Raw genomic sequence first — 17545 nt, forward strand, 5'->3', positions numbered from 1 at the left:
ACGGGCAATGGAGGGCTATCGTGGAATAAATAGCTCATCTGTTTCCTATTGGCTAGGAAAGAGAGAGAAAGACAAAGAGAGAGAGAGATTGGGGGGAGAGCGAGAAAGTAGAAAAGGGGGAGAGAGGAGGAGGGAGGAATGCTGGAGGAAAGGAGCTAGAGGGAGACAGCTGGCAGGCTGGATTAGGAGGGAGGCGGGAAGAGGGAAGGAGGCTGGTTGACGGAAGGCTGAAGGAGGGAGGGAGGGAGGAGGGAGACAGAAGGAGAAAGGCTGGAGGCTGGCTAGAGGGAGGCTGGAGGAGGGAGACAGGAGACCGGATCCTGGAGCTCAGCCTCATTCTAGATGTAAAGTGTAGGCTAGAGGTGTAGTCTATAGGATAGGTGTAGACTATAGGATAGGTGTAGTCTATAGGATAGGTGTAGTCTATTGGATAGGTGAAGGCTAGAGGTGTAGGCTAGAGGTGTAGTCTATAGGATAGGTGTAGGCTACAGGTGTAGACTACAGGATATGTGTAAACTAGTAGAAATAATGTCTCTCTATATAGCACAACTCAACAGAGTACCTCCGGCCCTCTCTGTACTACCCTCTACCCTCTCCTCCGGCCCTCTCTGCACTACCCTCTACCCTCTCCTCCGGCCCTCTCTGCACTACCCTCTACCCTCTCCTCCGGCCCTCTCTGCACTACCCTCTACCCTCTCCTCCGGCCCTCTCTGCACTACCCTCTCCTCCGGCCCTCTCTGCACTACCATCTCCTCCGGCCCTCTCTGCACTACCCTCTACCCTCTCCTCCGGCCCTCTCTGCACTACCCTCTACCCTCTCCTCCGGCCCTCTCTGCACTACCATCTCCTCCGGCCCTCTCTGCACTACCCTCTACCCTCTCCTCCGGCCCTCTCTGCACTACCCTCTACCCTCTCCTCCGGCCCTCTCTGCACTACCCTCTACCCTCTCCTCCGGCCCTCTCTGCACTACCCTCTACCCTCTCCTCCGGCCCTCTCTGCACTACCCTCTACCCTCTACCCTCTCCTCCGGCCCTCTCTGCACTACCCTCTACCCTCTCCTCCGGCCCTCTCTGCACTACCCTCTACCCTCTCCTCCGGCCCTCTCTGCACTACCCTCTACCCTCTCCTCCGGCCCTCTCTGCACTACCCTCTACCCTCTCCTCCGGCCCTCTCTGCACTACCCTCTACCCTCTCCTCCGGCCCTCTCTGCACTACCCTCTACCCTCTCCTCCGGCCCTCTCTGCACTACCCTCTACCCTCTACCCTCTCCTCCGGCCCTCTCTGCACTACCCTCTACCCTCTCCTCCGGCCCTCTCTGCACTACCCTCTACCCTCTCCTCCGGCCCTCTCTGCACTACCCTCTACCCTCTCCTCCGGCCCTCTCTGCACTACCCTCTACCCTCTCCTCCGGCCCTCTCTGCACTACCCTCTACCCTCTCCTCCGGCCCTCTCTGCACTACCCTCTACCCTCTCCTCCGGCCCTCTCTGCACTACCCTCTACCCTCTACCCTCTCCTCCGGCCCTCTCTGCACTACCCTCTACCCTCTCCTCCGGCCCTCTCTGCACTACCCTCTACCCTCTCCTCCGGCCCTCTCTGCACTACCCTCTACCCTCTCCTCCGGCCCTCTCTGCACTACCCTCTACCCTCTCCTCCGGCCCTCTCTGCACTACCCTCTACCCTCTCCTCCGGCCCTCTCTGCACTACCCTCTACCCTCTCCTCCGGCCCTCTCTGCACTACCCTCTACCCTCTCCTCCGGCCCTCTCTGCACTACCCTCTACCCTCTCCTCCGGCCCTCTCTGCACTACCCTCTACCCTCTCCTCCGGCCCTCTCTGCTGATGGATGAATGTACTGTTGGCATTTAGGGCTGTTTTATTACCCTCTGATGTTTCTTGTGTTTCCATCATCCAACAGGAGCCATAATTACCCTCCTACAATTTACCAGGCTTTATGTGCTTTTACTGTCCTGTGGGTGGAGCACAGCACGGGTGCAATGAAGCCATAGGTGAACTGGAAACATGCATGTGTGAATGAACCAGAGAGGAAGAGGTGAAGCGAGAGGTTTTACTCTACCCAAAATCTGTCCACGAAAATAAGTCCACCAAGTGTGACATTTTTGTATGTAGGTCAATGAGTGTCTAATTTTGTCAACTAAAAATGTAATTGCTAATTTGCTACATGAGGCTTATTTTATCGGATAGAAGTTTCGAAATGGTTAGGTTGTTATGAATGCACTGATATAAGTGGACCCGTGGCATTTCGGCACGACTTTATATCGGCAATGTGCCTGTTTTCATAGAGATAGAGGACTCATGGATGTATCCCGTTTTAGCATGGACCTTGCCATTGAGGGCTTCCACCATTTTAAAGTATTCAACTGGTTCAAATCAAATCAAATTTATTTATAAAGCCCTTCTTACATCAGGTGATGTCACAAAGTGCTGTACAGAAACCCAGCCTAAAACCCCAAACAGCAAGCAATGCAGGTGTAGAAGCACAGTGGCTAGGAAAAACTCCCTAGAAAGGCCCGAACCTAGGAAGAAACCAGACTATGAGGGGTGGCCAGTCCTCTTCTGGCCGTGCCGGGTGGAGATTATAACAGAACATGGCCAAGATGTTCAAATGTTCATAAATGACCAGCAGGGTCAAATAATAATAATCACAGTGGTTGTCGAGGGTGCAACAGGTCAGCACCTCAGGAGTAAATGTCAGTTGGCTTTTCATAGCCGATCATTCAGAGTATCTCTACTGCTCCTGCTGTCTCTAGAGAGTTGAAAACAGCAGGTCTGGGACAGGTAGCACGTCCGGTGAACAGGTCAGGGTTCCATAGCCGCAGGCAGCACGGCTGAAACTGGAGCAACAGCATGGCTGCTGCAGTTTGGGTGAGGGTTCCTATGTATTGGGAGCAAATCAGCCAATGAGGAACAAGAAAATGTACTACTTTAAAATGGAGATGGCCTCAATGGTGCTGCCCATTTGGTCACAGATGCTATAATGGCAGAGATACAAAGAAATCTATCACTATGGCCTGTTGTTCTTACGCGTATCTGACCTCTCATTGGCTAGAATGGTCCCACCTGATCTCGCCTTTTTCCGCCTGCCTTCCATATTTGAGGACATACATGTAACGTACGTACGTAATCATGTGTCCACGGACGCACATACACATTTATCATTTATTCAAGTTGTTTTGGTTCAGGCTGAAGTGGGTTTTCACTCAATGCTGATGGTTCACCTTTCAACTGTCCAAAGAATACAAAGAATTAGCTCTGCCTGCAATGCTGCTGAATGATGTCTCTGGTCATTGTCATATCATGATATCACCACCAGAGGGCATCAGCCCTCAGTGGACTGTGTCGGAGCACCAGTGTTTGGGCTACTGTACATTCCTCGACATTCCTCAGTCATGATTGATTACTGTGAGCACCAGAACACAACGCACTGGTGTTCTCGTTTGAGTGTCATGCTACAAGCGAAGCCATTCATCTCCTTCACTCACAGCACCTTGATCAGCTGCACCAGCCCATTACAACACACACACACACACACACACACACACACACACACACACACACACACACACACACACACACACACACACACACACACACACACACGCGCACACACGCACGCGCACACACGCACACACACACACGCGCGCGCACACACGCGCACACACACGCACACGCACGCACACACACACGCGCTCAAGCACACACGCACGCACGCACACACACTCCTACTCCAGATGTTGTAGCCTACTCAGGTATATGTTGTAACATGTACAAAGGAACTGTAACACCTTCTGCCAGACTATGTTCTCCCCTTCAGTTCTAACATATCAGCTTTCTACAGTACTGCACTCTTAGCATTTAAAAGTAATCTCCAATAAAGGAATTGTCAGACATAATGTTGATTATGTGTTTGATTTATAGTGCGTCTTCAAAATGCATTTTCCAGGCAGTGCAATTGTAGTTACTGTAGGTTACTGAATATGCTCGTTAGCGAGCAACTAAATCACATTATTAACAAACCGTTACCAGAATTTACCACAAGACTCTAAATCAGAAATATGTTATCGATCAAATGAGATATTCTGTAGCTGCATGGAAACAGTTAGTTATAGGGAAACATGATCACATCTGAAACTCTTTTCATTCAGGTAGAATGTTCCAGAAATGGCCACCAGAGGGAGCGAGATGCTGTCAAATCCATTATTAGACTGGGATATTAAATCTCCTTCATGTGATACTATATTTACAGTTGTAAACATAAAGCCAAGGATATGTAAATGATTTTCTTATGAAGCCACAAGCTATGTAAATGATACAAGTAGTCAAAGCCAAATCATTTGAATTTGGAATTTGTTTTCTATTTTGATTAGAATGTTAGCTGATTTGAGGCAGAGAAGACAAACGTGTAGGCTATTTAAACCTCCTGCTCTCTGTGGAGGCAGTGCTTGAAGCGACATGAAATAGGTACCGGTGCTCTTTTTAGGATTTTAGACTCAATATTCTTGGAGGTTGGTCCATCACTAGTCGCCCTTTCCACTCACAGCCCCTGTCATCCCCTATACGGGTTGAAAATAGCCGATTTTGTCATTGATAAACTCATAATTGGAACGCAATGGCTGTAATACTTTACATGTCAGAACTCCAGGTTCTCTGCTTCACAGCGCAAGGTAGGTTTTGACTGACATCGGTTATAAACTTGAGCACCGTGGAGACAAGAAGATGCCCTCATCCCTCTCGCGAATTAGGCTACTTTTTCACATTTGTTGTTGTCTGAGTGAGGGAAATATTGTAAAGCAAGTCGATGTGTTCTGAAAGATGAGGCATTGAGGATTATAATGTATACTGCTTTGACGTCATACAAGCAAACCACACATCCGTAATACCAAAGGTGCATTAAACATTTCCATATTTGAAAACTCATGTCATTTACAAGGTCAACGTTTATGATAGCTATGTTTCATCCACAGTTACAATGATTACATGCGTTATACCTTGGGTTGTCATGAACAGAATGACCCTATATTTGTCATGCTGTGATGGGGCGGCAGGTAGCCTAGTGGTTAGAGCTTTGGACTAGTAACCGAAAGGTTGCAAGATCACCGAGCTGACAAGGCAAAAACCTATCGTTCTGCAAAAATCTAACCCACTGTTCCTAGGCCGTCATTGAAAATAAGAATTTGTTCTTAACTGACCTGCCTAGTTAAAAAAAAAAGACAAGCAAATTAGCCGCGGGAAACGCATTTGAATACACCCATGACTCCATTCTATGAGTAGTAATATTTAAATATGTTTGCCTTTTGAAAGTCTAACACTGTCAAATGATGTTTTATAACTTACTTATCTATGTTGGTAATATAATAAAGTGTCATATGATGCACACCTGACCCAGAATGCGATTTATAATGGAATGCTTTTGGATTGCGTAAACAGCAACAGTAATTATGTGATGTTGGGGATGCAGGGCTGTGTTCCAAACAAAAAAAACAAGTGTGCTTGCTTCAGTTCCTCATTGGCAAAGCTTGGAGCAGATTGTATTTTAAGGCTCTTTCCTTGAGTCATAAAAGTACATTGAAATGACTTAGGAACTGTGCACAGTTTGGAGAGGTGTGTGGCTGCTTGGAGACGCCAGTTAGAACTCTCACTCAAACAATTGTAATTGTTTTTTTTAATCTTGCGCCTACTCACATTTAAATGAATATTCTTATTATGTACTGAATGTATCCAGAGTCTGTTCAGATTTCCTCATTGACAAATGCCGTGAAAGTACAGTAAATGCACATAAAATCAACAGTGTAATGTTTGGATTCAGTCTTGTAGGTGAACTGTTGTGTCCTCAACTTTGATCTGACGATTTCCCCATAATCTACAAACGGATCCCTTTCAATTGCTACCATGTCATGCATACGCTTTTTATAGTGTTTCCGTTAGAAACATTTATATTTGGCCCTGTCCATAAAGGCCAGTTTCCACGAGTGTAAGGGGTTAGGATACGTTTTCACCCAGTGAAAGAAAGAGACAAAGAAAGGCGATTTCTGATGGAGGGAGAAGAGAGCAGCTTCAGGCCGTGCTCCTCCCTAGATCTTCTCCTGCCACGTGTTGTGCTGCTACCTGCTTCTGTGGCCAGGAGTGTTTGTCTGTACATGGCTGTGGCCAAAGGCTAGGGACGAGCCCAGGCCTGGACCATAGCACTGGCTCCCAGCTTCCTGAAGAGAACCACCCTGCCCGCTCCCTGGGAGGAGCCAACACCCCCACACCCCCACCTGCTCTCTGGGCCGTGGAACTTTGAAGTCCCCCTCCAACCCCTCACCCCACTCCCTTATGTCTCCAACTTTGCAATTGTTCATCTTCCCTCCTCCAAGTGCTCTCTCCCGGGTGATAAAATATGGAGTGGAGATCTGTAACATGTTCGTTTAAGAGATAGCGCTGGTGTAAATTACCCATGCAGCAGGCTCTGGCTAACCTTTATTTATGGGCAGCCTGTCAGATGTTTAGGTGTTGGAGTGAGACGTGCAGCTTAAAGCATTTACTCTGCAGTCAATCAGAAGTACACAGAGGAATTCTGAGAGAGGAGGACTGAATGTGTGTTTACGTGTGCATGCGTCTGTTATGTGTGTGTGTGTCTATGTTGTGTGTGTGTGTGTGTGTGTAGGCTAACAGTGTGAGACCACCAATACAGATCTAGAAGCAGCATACTTTAGTTTACTCTCGTTTAGTCACTTAGTCAATCAGAAACAGGTTTCACTAAAAGCTATAGACACTTACCTCATCAGAAAGTCAACATAAAATACATTTGCAGCACTGTACCAGGCCTGGGTTCAAATACTATTTGAAATAATTTCAAATACCTTATCTTGGCTTCATTGAGCTTGCCTCGCGCAATGGAACAAATATAATAGTGAAAAAGTGCAAACCCACCCATCTAACACTTCAGGCAGGCTGAAGAAAATGCTAGAAGTATTTAAAGGAGTTGAAAATTTTTGAACCCACTGTTTTTCTATCCAGAGTCTTTTGTAGTAATGAAGTCATACAGAGATGTGCACTGCATGTAGGACACTACAGGACAGGTCTTTAGGTATCAGCTGGTAGGCTGTCAGACCTGTGATGGCTTAATGAATTGGACCTCTCTCCGAAAAGGAAACTGTTGCAAACAGGTTAGTGTGAGGGGTGTCTCCTATTCTTTCCATCCCTTTGTCTTTCCTTTCTCCCCCTGACTGTTTCTGTTCCTGTCTCGGTCCTGTCGCTGTCCTGTCTCTGCTTAACAATGAGTGGGACTCTGGTGCATCGTTTTGTTCCCTTAAGTGGGTGAGTGGCGGGCCCTTAGTGAGGGAGAGATAGATGAGATGTGATGGGAGAAGAAAAGAAAGGACAGAGCGAGAGAACGAGAGTGAGAGGGGGCCCTTGGTCCTGGTCTGTTGGGCTGGAGGCAGGTAATGGTGGTACATCTGCCCCCAAACACAGCAGAACGCTGGGCTGTCTGTCTGGGGTCTGAGGTGTCTCTGTCCCAGCAGCTACCACTGGCACATTTATGGAATGTCTTTGTGGAGAGAGAGGGGGGGGGGGGGGGGCAGAGATAGAAAGAGAGAGATGGGAGAAAGGTCAGAAAGGGAAAGAGAGAGTGTGTAACTTTTGTAATATTTTGAACGATGCAAGCATACAGCAGCCATGTTGGATTCCACATCCCACCAATATCACCTATTCTGTTCTATATAAATCTTGGCCATATCTCTCGTTCATCCCTCCTTATATCTCCCCTCTCTGTGTCTCATCCTCCTGTTATTTTCTCTGTACTCTTGGACCCTCCATCTCCCCTCTCTGTCCTCCTTTTTCTCGCTGTCTCCCTCCCTCTTATCCTCTGCGCCTCTCTATCCTTCGTCCCCCTCCCTCCCTGTCCTCTCTCCCAGGCTCTCTCAGGGGAGAAGGGTGTAAATTACAACCCCCTGTCTCTGGAGATATCCTGGGGCCCAGCTCAGAGCTCAGCAGACTCAACAAAGCAGCCAGGGCAGAGGAGAAGGCCAAATGCTCAGCAAGCACACATGCACGTATGAGCATATACACACACACACACACACACACACACACACACACACACACACACACACACACACACACACACACACACACACACACACACACACACACACACACACGGAGATCCCAGAAAGAGCAGACCTGAACCTTGTTTAGAGACTGCTGTGAAAACAAACAGGAGGAAAGCTGCCCTGTCTAGCCTGGAGCTTGGGAGCAAAGTTCTCTCTCGCTCTCTGCTCATGTTTGCCTATGTGGGTAGATTGTGTTTTGTCTGTCTCTCTCTTTGATGTGTTTGTAGCGTGTGTGTGTGTGTGTGAGAGAGAGAGAGAGTTTCTGTGTGAAGGTCCATAGGGGAACTCACCCCCTCCCACTCTTCCCTTTGTGAATGGCTGTCCAGACAATCTTGTTTATTGCACTTGATTCTAGTGTCGATTCCTGAGTTGGCTCAGATAACAGCCGAGGCTGAATTGCCCGTCATAAAACATCAGCAATGGAGCGCTGTGCTCAGGGTGGGGCTGCTGCTAGTCTATAGGGAATACGGAGTTGCAGAGTCTTTTTGTAGAGTTGTTGAGTTTTTATAAAAATGTTTAATAAGAATAAATGGAGCTCTTTCTTCAAACATGCAATGATTTAGTTGAATCTTGTGTGACATAAGGCAAATTATTATAAAGTTTTGTCATATATATTTCTGCGCTTTAAATTAGTCAAAGTGATAAAAAATTCATATGAAGTTATCTTATTCTTTCCAGATGCTCAAATGCTTTTCTTTGACACTTGTAATTACTCATAACAAGTGACTGGCTAGCTATAGTGACATGTTTTGATTGATGATGTTGTGTCTTATATTTAACAGTGCTGTGTTCCTGTCAGACTGTGTGACAGATGAATTACTGCGTCTGGTTTAATTGGCTTTTCCTGTTTTGTATCCACATCTGATCAACAATTCTTGGCGCTAACTGTAGAAGGCGACAAGCCAGGGCGTGAATAAAATAGAGAGAGGGAGAGAGAGAGAGATTTAATTTTTTATTACATTGCTAATTATTTCACTAATTAGTTTGTGGTGTTTCTAGGGAGTGTCTGTATTGATATATGGAGGTAGAGGTGGTGTTTCTAGGGAGTGTCTGTATTGATATATGGAGGTGCAGGTGGTGTTTCTAGGGAGTGTCTGTATTGATATATGGAGGTAGAGGTGGTGTTTCTAGGGAGTGTCTGTATTGATATATGGAGGTGCAGGTGGTGTTTCTAGGGAGTGTCTGTATTGATAGATGGAGATGCAGGTGGTGTTTCTAGGGAGTGTCTGTATTGATAGATGGAGGTGCAGGTGGTGTTTCTAGGGAGTGTCTGTATCGATAGATGGAGATGCAGGTGGTGTTTCTAGGGAGTGTCTGTATCGATAGATGGAGGTGCAGGTGGTGTTTCTAGGGAGTGTCTGTATTGATATATGGAGGTGCAGGTGGTGTTTCTAGGGAGTGTCTGTATTGATAGATGGAGGTGCAGGTGGTGTTTCTAGGGAGTGTCTGTATTGATATATGGAGGTGCAGGTGGTGTTTCTAGGGAGTGTCTGTATTGATATATGGAGATGCAGGTGGTGTTTCTAGGGAGTGTCTGTATTGATATATGGAGATGCAGGTGGTGTTTCTAGGGAGTGTCTGTATTGATAGATGGAGGTGCAGGTGGTGTTTCTAGGGAGTGTCTGTATTGATATATGGCGGTGCAGGTGGTGTTTCTAGGGAGTGTCTGTATTGATATATGGAGATGCAGGTGGTGTTTCTAGGGAGTGTCTGTATTGATATATGGAGATGCAGGTGGTGTTTCTAGGGAGTGTCTGTATCGATAGATGGAGATGCAGGTGGTGTTTCTAGGGAGTGTCTGTATCGATAGATGGAGATGCAGGTGGTGTTTCTAGGGAGTGTCTGTATCGATAGATGGAGATGCAGGTGGTGTTTCTAGGGAGTGTCTGTATTGATATATGGAGATGCAGGTGGTGTTTCTAGGGAGTGTCTGTATTGATATATGGAGGTGCAGGTGGTGTTTCTAGGGAGTGTCTGTATTGATAGATGGAGGTAGAGGTGGTGTTTCTTGGGAGTGTCTGTATCGATAGATGGAGATGCAGGTGGTGTTTCTAGGGAGTGTCTGTATCGATAGATGGAGATGCAGATGGTGTTTCTAGGGAGTGTCTGTATTGATAGATGGAGGTGCAGGTGGTGTTTCTAGGGAGTGTCTGTATTGATAGATGGAGGTAGAGGTGGTGTTTCTTGGGAGTGTCTGTATAGATATATGGAGATGCAGGTGGTGTTTCTAGGGAGTGTCTGTATTGATATATGGAGATGCAGGTGGTGTTTCTAGGGAGTGTCTGTATAGATATATGGAGATGCAGGTGGTGTTTCTAGGGAGTGTCTGTATTGATATATGGAGATGCCGGTGGTGTTTCTAGGGAGTGTCTGTATTGATATATGGAGATGCAGGTGGTGTTTCTAGGGAGTGTCTGTATTGATATATGGAGATGCAGGTGGTGTTTCTAGGGAGTGTCTGTATTGATGTATGGAGATGCAGGTGGTGTTTCTAGGGAGTGTCTGTATTGATATATTGAGGTGCAGGTGGTGTTTCTAGGGAGTGTCTGTACTGATATATTGAGGTGCAGGTGGTGTTTCTAGGGAGTGTCTGTATTGATATATGGAGATGCAGGTGGTGTTTCTAGGGAGTGTCTGTATTGATATATTGAGGTGCAGGTGGTGTTTCTAGGGAGTGTCTGTACTGATAGATGGAGGTGCAGGTGGTGTTTCTCGGGAGTGTCTGTATTGATATATTGAGGTGCAGGTGGTGTTTCTAGGGAGTGTCTGTATTGATATATGGAGATGCAGGTGGTGTTTCTAGGGAGTGTCTGTATTGATATATGGAGGTAGAGGTGGTGTTTCTAGGGAGTGTCTGTATTGATATATGGAGATGCAGGTGGTGTTTCTAGGGAGTGTCTGTATTGATGTATGGAGATGCAGGTGGTGTTTCTAGGGAGTGTCTGTATTGATATATGGAGGTGCAGGTGGTGTTTCTAGGGAGTGTCTGTATTGATATATGGAGGTGCAGGTGGTGTTTCTAGGGAGTGTCTGTATTGATAGATGGAGGTGCAGGTGGTGTTTCTAGGGAGTGTCTGTATTGATAGATGGAGATGCAGGTGGTGTTTCTAGGGAGTGTCTGTATTGATAGATGGAGGTGCAGGTGGTGTTTCTAGGGAGTGTCTGTATTGATAGATGGAGATGCAGGTGGTGTTTCTAGGGAGTGTCTGTATTGATATATGGAGGTAGAGGTGGTGTTTTTAGGGAGTGTCTGTATTGATATATGGAGGTAGAGGTGGTGTTTTTAGGGAGTGTCTGTATTGATATATGGAGGTAGAGGTGGTGTTTCTAGGGAGTGTCTGTATTGATATATGGAGGTAGAGGTGGTGTTTCTAGGGAGTGTCTGTATTGATGTATGGAGATGCAGGTGGTGTTTCTAGGGAGTGTCTGTATTGATAGATGGAGATGCAGGTGGTGTTTCTAGGGAGTGTCTGTATTGATATATGGAGGTAGAGGTGGTGTTTCTAGGGAGTGTCTGTATTGATATATGGAGATGCGGGTGGTGTTTCTAGGGAGTGTCTGTATTGATATATGGAGGTAGAGGTGGTGTTTCTAGGGAGTGTCTGTATTGATATATGGAGATGCAGGTGGTGTTTCTAGGGAGTGTCTGTATTGATGTATGGAGATGCAGGTGGTGTTTCTAGGGAGTGTCTGTATTGATAGATGGAGGTGCAGGTGGTGTTTCTAGGGAGTGTCTGTATTGATGTATGGAGATGCAGGTGGTGTTTCTAGGGAGTGTCTGTATTGATATATGGAGATGCAGGTGGTGTTTCTAGGGAGTGTCTGTATTGATATATGGAGGTAGAGGTGGTTTTTTGTAGGGAGTGTCTGTATTGATATATTGAGGTGCAGGTGATGTTTCTAGGGAGTGTCTGTATTGATATATGGAGGTAGAGGTGGTGTTTCTAGGGAGTGTCTGTATTGATATATGGAGATGCAGGTGGTGTTTCTAGGGAGTGTCTGTATTGATATATGGAGGTAGAGGTGGTGTTTCTAGGGAGTGTCTGTATTGATATATGGAGATGCAGGTGGTGTTTCTAGGGAGTGTCTGTATTGATATATGGAGATGCAGGTGGTGTTTCTAGGGAGTGTCTGTATTGATATATGGAGGTAGAGGTGGTGTTTCTAGGGAGTGTCTGTATTGATATATTGAGGTGCAGGTGATGTTTCTAGGGAGTGTCTGTATTGATATATGGAGGTAGAGGTGGTGTTTCTAGGGAGTGTCTGTATTGATATATGGAGGTAGAGGTGGTGTTTCTAGGGAGTGTCTGTATTGATATATGGAGATGCAGGTGGTGTTTCTAGGGAGTGTCTGTATTGATATATGGAGTTAGAGGTGGTGTTTCTAGGGAGTGTCTGTATTGATATATGGAGATGCAGGTGGTGTTTCTAGGGAGTGTCTGTATTGATATATGGAGATGCAGGTGGTGTTTCTAGGGAGTGTCTGTATTGATATATGGAGGTAGAGGTGGTGTTTCTAGGGAGTGTCTGTATTGATATATTGAGGTGCAGGTGATGTTTCTAGGGAGTGTCTGTATTGATATATGGAGGTAGAGGTGGTGTTTCTAGGGAGTGTCTGTATTGATATATGGAGGTAGAGGTGGTGTTTCTAGGGAGTGTCTGTATTGATATATGGAGATGCAGGTGGATAAACTTCGTAGTACAGCAGTAGTCTGAAGATGATCCAGCAGGCTGTCTGTCACAGTCTCATGTTGTTGCCAAGTTCAGCTCCTGAAAAAACCCCAGTCAATACAACACATTGGCCAAGCCAATACAATGGATATGGAAACTCCCCGTATACTTTACCTGGCACATCTGCACAGTTTCTTCCATCAAAGTCTTGATACAGTATTATTCCATTGAGGACGTGACTGAGAAAGATAAGAATTCCAAAGGGCCACAGGAGCAAGACCACACACACAGACACACAGACACACACAGACACACACAATGAGCAGGAGGAGGAGAAGCCTCCTGCTTCCCAGCTAGTCCTACCTCAGTGACAGATGAGCCAAGTGACAGCAGGACGCAGCAACCTGCAATTGTACAATCCCCTGTGATCTGTCAATGTCCACACTGCGTTTCATTTCACTCTCACAAAACACACAGACAGACACCAGGATCACACACAAGCAAGTTGGCACATGGGACACACACACACAGAACGCATTCACGGCGGCGTACACAAACACACACCCTCCAATTAAGTCACTCTCAAAAGAATTTGAAGAATCATCACTTAGACACGCCTTCTCATACCACCTAGATACCAAAAATACATGTTGCAGGTGTCTTTTAGGGTTAGTCAGTTTATGGTCATGCCATCCTGTCTCGGTTACACTGAATCTATTGGTTCTTGACTTGACTACAGTAACAACGGTTAATGTAATAACTTGTAATAACTTGTCATAACGTAATAACTTGTCATAATGTAATAACTTGTCATAACGTAATAACTTGTCATAACGTAATAACTTGTCATAATGTCATAACTTGTCATAACGTAATAACTTGTCATAATGTAATAACTTGTCATAATATGATAACTTTTTCAATTTTCCTTTATACTCCTTCAGTGGAGCAGATGGCCTTAGCAATGCATCTTCATCGAACTCTGTTCTGGGTGGTTTTTCTTTCATGGTGGAGACTGTCTCTGGCAGGGTTTGTTTCAATACGTTTCAGTCTTTATTGGAACTTCCACTGGAAATGCTTGTAAGTTAGTGTTGTGGTAGTTCCCTGTTTTCCCCACAAGGTGTCGCCTCAGGGCTCACTCACCATGAGGAGAGAAAACACTTGGCTTTATTTTATGCACGTTGACAATGCTGTCTTTAAAAAAAAAAAGGGTTATTTACCTAGGCAAGTCAGGTAAGAACAAATTCTTATTTAGGCTGGGCCTACCCCAGGCAAATGTACACCGCCCTATGGGAATCCCAATCACGGCCGGATGTTATGCAGCCCGGATTCGAACCAGGGACTGCAGTGACGCCTCTTCCACTGAGATGCAGTACCTTAGACCGCTTCGCCACTCGGGAGCCTTGTATCACAGGCAAAATTAAATGAGAGAAAATGAAGACAGGACATGAATGTTTTTGCTCTAGGCAGCGTAGACCTAATGAACTCAGCCTGGTACAGTACATTAGGAACAAAGCAGCAGAGAGAACCCCATCAACAAAACAACATGTCACAAACAGACCAGCACCAAAATAATGGATTAGAAAATATGAATGGTGAAACTCCTCAGTGAAAATGCTGTGCAGTTCACTGACTGACAGGAAGTAGATACATTTATCTTCAGTAGAAACTACGTTTTTTTATGGTCAGGCCCAGCGCCTCCCCACCACCAAACAGCGAATAGCAGTAGGCCTACGCTGTAGGCTAATGATGGGTAATAATATAAATAAATAAATAAATAAATAAATAAATAATAGTAGCCTAGTTCCATCTGTCATGTTTAAAGAGAGAGAATAATAGCCCTATAGATGCCTGCTCTGTATGCCTTCTTACGCTGATCTGTCATGACGGCTGCATATTGTTGTGTGCATATAGGGACGAGACAAATGGGATTGCATAGATCAATGAGCAGTGGTGACCCGTCGTTCAGGGCAGCTCCACCTGTTTTGGGCCCCACAGTTTTTGCAAAAACATTGGGGCTTGCCTGTTTTGCATGTTATTTTGTCATTAATACGTGTCACATATCAGTTTGCAAACAATGTAAAAAAAATTATATATCATTGAGTTAATAAAGCCGCATACAAACATCAACTCTTTTTTGTTTTCTTGAGTAAGGCAGCTCCAAAATGCAGGTTATTCAGCTTAGCTCAGTGCTTTCTGTGGTGGGGCAAGCCAGAAGAACATCCGGAGTGTTGCGCCGTGATTGGCTCAGTGTTCTGTCACTCATGGGGACACTACGTCACAACCAAGTCTAAGGGTAGACTTAAAAAATTCTAGCCCCTTGGGTGCTGCAATAGAGTTACATTAGAAGTGCCCATCCAAGAAGGCTGAAGGTCATTGGCCACAGATAAAATGATGTGAAATCACATTATATGTACAGTAGCTTTGATTGGACTGATCATGTCAACTTCATACTTTCAAAATCTTAGCTAGCAGTCATCATCATGAATCAAGTCGACAATCTACTGGCAAATCCTTTCTAAGTACTCCCTGTATAGCTCCATTCTTGTGTATTTTATTCCTCGTGTTAATATTTTATTTATATTTTTATTATAATTTTTAACCTCTGCATTGTTGGGAAGACCTAAGCAAGCCGCTGTATTCTGCGAATGTGACAAATAAAATGTGATTTGATTTACACGCGACCCCTTACAATGTTGTGACTGACTGACTACAAAACAGCCAATTTGAGCCAGCTGAAAATGTCCTACATTGAGAAACATAAGTGTTTGCCATCTTTAGCTTTTTTCTTAAAACGCTGTGTACTACTCCCTTCACAGAACAGCGCAAACTGTCTCTAACCAGAATAGAAAGAGGAGTGGGAGGCCCCGGTGCACAACTGAGCAAGATGACAAGTACATTAGAGTGTCTAATTTGAGAAACAGATGCCTCACAAGTCCTCAACTGGTAGCTTCATGAAATAGTACCCGCAAAACACCAGTCTCAATGTCAACATTGAGGAGGCGACTCCGGGATGCTGGCCTTCTAGGCAGAGTTCCTCTGTCCAGTGTCTGTGTTCTTTTGCCCATCTTAATATTTTCTTTTTATTGGCCAGTCTGAGATATGGCTTTTTCTTTGCGAGTCGCCTCTTCACTGTTGACGTTGAAACTGGTGTTTTACAGGTACTATTTAATTAAGCTGCCAGTTGAGGACTTGTGAGGCATCTGTTTCTCAAATTAGACACTCTAATGTACTTGTTCTCTTCCTCGGTTGTGCAGCGGGGCCTCCCGCTCCTCTTTCTATTCTGGTTAGAGCCAGTTTGCGCTGTTCTGTGAAGGGAGTAGTACACAGCGTTTTAAGAATGCTCCCGCTAATTCTCTCCCTCTCTATCTCTTTCGCTCTATCTTTCTCTCCCTCGGAGGACCTGAGCCCTAGGACCATGCCTCAGGACTACCTGGCATGATGACTCCTTGCTGTCCCCCGTTCACCTGGTCGTGCTGCTGCTCCAGTTTCAACTGTTCTACCTGCGGCTATGGAACCCTGACCTGTTCATCGGACGATCTACCTTGTCCCGGACCTGATGTTTTCGACTCTCTCTCTCTCTACCGCACCTGCTGTCTCTAACTCTGAATGATCGGCTATGAAAAGCCAACTGACATTTACTCCTGAGGTGCTGACCTGTTGCACCCTCTACAACCACTGTGATTATTATTATTTGACCCTGCTGGTCATCTATGAACGTTTGAACATCTTGGCCATGTACTGTTATAATCTCCACCCAGCACAGCCAGAAGAGGACTGGCCACCCCTCAGAACCTGGTTCCTCTCTAGGTTTCTTCCTAGGTTCCTGCCTTTCTAGGGAGTTTTTCATAGCCACCGTGATTCTACACCTGCATTGCTTGCTGTTTGGGGTTTTAGGCTGGGTTTCTGTATAGCGCTTTGTGACGTCGGCTGATGTAAAAAGGGCTTTATAAATACATTTGATTGATTGATTGATTAGCTAACACAATATGCCATTGGAACACAGGAGTGATGGTTGCTGATAATGGGCCTCTGTACGCCTATGTAGATATTCCATAAAAAATCATCCGTTTCCAAGCTACAATAGTAATTTACAACATTAACAATGTCTACACTGTATTTCTGACCAATTTGATGTTATTTTAATGGACAAAAAAGACCGACATAGTCACATCGGTAGACCCATACATACAACCTCCCCACACACACACACACACACATACATACACCCCCCCCCCCTCCCCCACACACACACACACAGACAGACAAACACACACACACAACCCCCCCTCCCCCATTTTCACATACACACACATTTTCAATCCATGCAGAGCCTGCAGCAGTATGTGTTGTTTGCATGTTGTTTCTGTGCTGGGGCTTGTGGGCCTGTCAGCGGGGCTGATCAATGAGCTCTTACTGCTTCCCCAGGATTATCAGCTGAGTTCACCAGGAGGGGAAGGCTATTATTCACACAGCACAGCAGAGAGATACAGAGGAGAGAGAGAGAGATACAGAGGAGAGAGAGAGATACAGAAGAGAGAGAGAGAGATACAGAAGAGAGAGAGAGAGATACAGAAGAGAGAGAGAGGGAGATACAGAAGAGAGAGAGATACAGAAGAGAGAGAGAGAGATACAGAAGAGAGAGAGAGAGATACAGAAGAGAGAGAGAGGGATACAGAAGAGAGAGAGAGGGATACAGAAGAGAGAGAGAGGGATACAGAAGAGAGAGAGAGGGGAATACAGAGAGAGAGATACAGAGGA

This window comes from Salvelinus alpinus, chromosome 28 (genome assembly GCF_045679555.1).
Source record: "Salvelinus alpinus chromosome 28, SLU_Salpinus.1, whole genome shotgun sequence".
NCBI classification, from domain to species: Eukaryota; Metazoa; Chordata; class Actinopteri; order Salmoniformes; family Salmonidae; genus Salvelinus; species Salvelinus alpinus.